The 5,000-nt window shown below is 52.6% G+C and overlaps 1 pseudogene; it reads left to right on the top strand.

Annotated features, from left to right (window-relative positions):
* The window catches only part of LOC142790659 (large subunit ribosomal RNA), a 9,957-nt pseudogene that overhangs the window by 2,151 nt on the left and 2,806 nt on the right, over window positions 1-5,000 (top strand).

The raw sequence follows: 5,000 nt of genomic DNA, 5'->3' as shown, positions 1-5,000 counted from the left end.
GCTCCGTAGAGCAGTGCGGCTCTTGCGCTGTCCGGTGCGCTCCTGTCGGCCCTTGAAAATCCGAGTGAGGGAGTGTGATTTTCGTGCCGGACCGTACCCACATCCGCAGCAGGTCTCCAAGGTGAACAGCCTCTAGTCGATAGACCAATGTAGGTAAGGGAAGTCGGCAAAACGGATCCGTAACCTTGGGAAAAGGATTGGCTCTGAGGGCTGAGCCGGTCGGGCTGGGGTCCAGAAGCAGGAACGGCACTGCACCGGGACTGGGCGAGGCTCGCCGCCGTAAAAAGCGGTGCGGCCGAGCCCGGACCAGCGTCGGGACCTTCCTGTGGAAAGCCACAGCTGTGCATTTTCCGTGGGCTTCGCGCCTGAGGTTCTTGCTTCGGCCGGCAGAAAACAGCCAACTCAGAACTGGCACGGACCGGGGGAATCCGACTGTCTAATTAAAACAAAGCATTGCGAGGGCCGTTGATCGGTGCTGACGCAATGTGATTTCTGCCCAGTGCTCTGAATGTCAAAGTGAAGAAATTCAAAAAAGCGCGGGTAAACGGCGGGAGTAACTATGACTCTCTTTTGGGGGGAGAAGTCCAAGTATCACCTGCTCGTGGTTCCCCCTGCCACCTTTACCGGTGCAACGATACTGGCAACCTTGAGCGCCAAAGACTGTTCTTTGGTTGCTTATCAAACGCTTGGCTTATGGCGAACAGAAAACCTGATGAAAACGCCTGCCGAGTGACAGGCGCACCAAGCGTGGGGCCGAGAGAGGCCAGGAGAGCCGCGCGCTCCAATGCGACCGCTGGAGGGAGTTCCCCCAGGCAGGAATCATTCCAGTGTTGGGTCTGCGACAAGGCGTTTCGCACAGAGAAGGGTCTGAAAATTCATAAAGCAAGGATGCGTCATAGGGATGAAGATGTGCAAATGGCGCAAGCTCCAGAAGGCAAATTTGAAGGGAATGAAGGAGCGAGAGAACACAATGCGGAGAAAGAGGGATCTGAAGGCATCGATGTTGATGTTCACGGATGTGAACGAGCTGAAACTATTGCAGAATTGATGGAACCCGAGAGCCCTGAGGGTAATGACCCTAAAGGCCAGGACGGTATTCATGCCACAGTACTGCCAATGGTTATTGAGCCAACGGCCACGGCTTGTACGTGGGTTGAACGCACTGAAGGCACATTATGCTATGCTCATATGGCCCCCTCTGCTTCCCCAGCTCCCCTTGGTGGTAGGTCGGTGAAGGCGCGCGCTTCAGCCGACAGCCATGGGGTGTCAGCCTGGGTAATGACAGGGGCAAGGCCTAAGGACAGGCGGGTTATTAACTCCCTACCTGACCAAGCGTCTGTTGATGCTGCGGAGGAGCCAAGTTCAAACGTGGCTTCATACGCTGATTCAGGGGAGCCAGTTCTTGGTGCAACCCCTGCGGTCCCCTCCGGTCAACCAGCTCCCCTTGGCACTGATGCGGCGAATGCGCGCGATTCTGCTGACAGTGTCCATGTGGGGTCAGTCTGGATGTCTACGGGGGTAGGACCTAGGGTCAGGAGGAAGTTCGTACTTCCACCCGACTTACGTTCGTCCGATGACGAGGACGAGGGAGGTGAACCTGTGTTCTGCGGGTCGCCCCCCGGAGAAATCACTCAAAGGAGCAGCATGCCAAAGCGTTCGGGCAACAAGCCCACAGAGGAAGGTTCTGAGAACGGAGCAGCTACAGGCTGTTCCGAAAATGCCGCCCCGGCTGACGCGAATATGACAGGCCACATATCAACCATGACAACGACATTCCAATGTCCAGAATGTACTGCAACCTTTGGTAGCAAGATTGGCCTGAGCCAGCATCGCCGGCATCGGCATTTTGAAGAATACAACGAAGATGTGAATCTGGCCAGACTCAAGCCCAGATGGAAAAAGGAGGAGGAGTACCTGATGGCAACTAAGGAGGTTGAATTAAGATCCCAGAAGGTCCGGGACATCAATGCACAGCTACTAAGAGCGTTTCCGCACCGCACGCTGCACAGCATTAAATCGCACAGAAGGCAGGAAGGTTACAAGAGGCTGGTGGAAGACCTACAGAACAGACTCTACCCAAGAAGCACTCAGGAGGTGCTAGCCGACATTGGGGAGCAAGCTGTTGAGGACGCCTCCCTGGTCATCCCCGAGGTAAATCACCGTGAGGTGATTGAGGCTGAGCTAAGAGGTCTAACAACAAAACCTCCGCCAAGAGCGTACCAAGCATACAAGCTATGGGAGCTTGCAAAGAGATTCCTCGACAGGGAGGATATAACGATAGCTCTTAATGCCTACCTAAGGGAGGTGTTCGCTTCGGACTTGCGTCCGCATGGTCGCCAACCTCTTCCACCTGTTCAAGAAAGTCGCAGGAAGAAAAAGAAGCGGGAATACGCCTTGACACAACAACTCTTCAGACGGAACAGGACACAGTGTGCAAGACAGATTCTGGATGGAGAGGCGGACTCCAAGGTGGAGGATCCCCAAGCTTTTCTAGAAGAATGGAGAGAGATCATGGAGAAAGTGGTGCCTTCATCAGTGTCTCCTGCTATCGAACGCCCGCACAAGGTTATCGATCCTGTGTTCCTTATCACAGAAATGGACATTAAGGCGGCAATGCCCTCATCAAGCTCGGCAGCCGGACCTGATGGCTTTGCGGCGAGGGAACTGCGGAAGGTTCCGCCAGTAATACTCCAGGTTCTACTTAACTTGCTCCTGCTGCTGAAGCGACTTCCACTCTTTCTCACCCAAGCACGAACGATCTTCATTCCCAAAGTTCCTGGTGCTTCAACAGCCTCGCAACACCGCCCAATCTCAATATCTCATGTGCTCCTTAGACTGCTTCATAAGATATATTTCCGAAGGCTGCTTGCTGACCTCGATTTGGACCTGCAGCAGAGGGCATTTTTGCCAGTGGATGGGTGTGCTGAAAACATTCTTCTCCTTGCGACAATCATTGATGAAGCGCGCAAGTCACTGCGACCCTTGTCTCTGGCCTCGCTTGACATTGCGAAGGCTTTCGATAGGGTTGTTTTACCGGCAATCTTGAGAGCCTTACGCAGAAAAGGGATCTCTGAAGACTTTATCTCGTACATTGAAGACTTTTACCAAAATGCGGTAACAGTGCTGACATTCGGAGGCAAATCGCTGGTCGTCCATCCTACAGTGGGGGTAAGGCAGGGTGATCCCCTTTCACCGCTCCTGTTCAACTTAGTCATTGACGAGTTCTTGGCTGAGCTTGACCCCCAGTTGGCCTTTACCAGTGAGGGGATGAAGGTATCGGCCATGGCATTTGCGGACGATATTATCCTGACCACAGCTACCCACTGGGGCCTCAAGCAGCAAATTGATCGTCTGAATTCATTTCTCGGTGCCAGAGGACTTAGGATTAACGCGGCAAAGTCAACGACCCTAGTCATCGAGCCATCGGGTTGGCAGAAGAGGTCCAAGATCCGAACAGACATTGACTTCTTTGTGAATGGGGAACGTCTGGCAACGACGAACTGCACGTCTACATGGCGCTACTTGGGTGTACACTTCGGTGTCAAGGGCCTTGAGAAGGGTCTAGTAAGAAGACAGTTGGCCATTCTTCTCGAGAGAGTGTCTAAGGCGCCCTTGAAACCTCAGCAGCGTCTGGTTGTGCTTAGGTTTTACCTTTTGCCTCGTTTATACCATCGACTAGTGCTCGGCCCAATTTCGGCGAAAACACTGTTGACAATTGATAGAGTGGTCCGTTCTGCGGTAAGGAGATGGCTGGCGCTGCCTCTAGATGCGCCGCTTGGCTTCTTCTACGCTGCAGTAGAAGAGGGTGGGCTTGGAGTGCCATGCTTTAGAACGGTTGTTCCGGCCATGAGATTACGACGGTACCAGACGGTGGCCCAATCTAGCAATCCAGCGTGCGCTTTTGCAGCCACCCGACCGACAATCACTCAGCTTAAGAGGCAGGCTGACAACCTCACCATTTTCAAGGGCACAAAAATCGGCAACAGTAAGCAGTCCAGAAAGTATTGGGCCCGACAACTCCACATGTCGTTCGATGGTAGACCCCTGCAACAATGCAAGGAAGCACCAGGGTCAACCTCATGGCTAGGAAATGGGACTTCACTCCTCCGTGGTCGAGAGTTTATTGACTTGGCTAAATTTCATGTCGCAGCAGTCCCAAATCTGACTCGTCTACGTAGAGGTCGAGAGTTACCTAAGCAGTGTCGTGCAGGGTGTCAGGCTGAGGAGTCGTTGGGGCACATCCTTCAGAGATGTCACAGAACCCACCACGCTCGCATCAAAAGGCATGACAACATTTTGAGGTACTTGGCAGGTAGGCTGACTGAGCTTGGATGGCAGGTGCAGCAAGAAAGACACTTCAAAACATCACAGGGTACGAAGATCCCGGATCTTGTCATCATAAAGCGGGAGAAATCCCATATCCTGGATGTGCAGGTGGTGAGCACGCGAGTTGAACTTACGGAGGCTCATCACCACAAATGCGATAAATACAAAATCCCTGATCTGCTTTTCCAAGTCTCACCTACGCCTACCGTCTCAAGTGTCACCCTGTCATATAGAGGAACATGGGCGGGTGAATCTGTGAGGACTCTGCAGGAGGTGGGATTGACAAGGAATGACTTCAAAATGATGACGATAAGGTGCCTACAAGGGGGGCTGGCGGCATTTAAAATGCACCAAATGTCGACAGCGGTCGTTCGTCGGGGAGTGGGCTCCCAGGGCTAATCAAGGTCCCAGCACCACAAGTCGGGGTGCGTTCTTTTGGTCCCTCTGCCTTTCAGAGGACAAGTTTTCTTTGATCCTGCATCTCTACCAGTATTGGAGGAGGAGACGCCTATCGTAGGACGGCAGGCAACCCTCAAGTTAATCTCCAAGTGGGTGGATTGTGGTATCTGGAAAAAAAAAAAAAAAAAAAAAAAAAAAAAAAAAAAAAAAAAAATTAGCCAAATGCCTCGTCATCTAATTAGTGACGCGCATGAATGGATTAACGAGATTCCCAC

This window comes from Rhipicephalus microplus, unplaced genomic scaffold (assembly GCF_043290135.1).
Source record: "Rhipicephalus microplus isolate Deutch F79 unplaced genomic scaffold, USDA_Rmic scaffold_117, whole genome shotgun sequence".
NCBI classification, from domain to species: Eukaryota; Metazoa; Arthropoda; class Arachnida; order Ixodida; family Ixodidae; genus Rhipicephalus; species Rhipicephalus microplus.
Note: the sequence above shows the minus strand (reverse complement) of the source record. Positions and strands in the feature narration are given on the sequence as shown.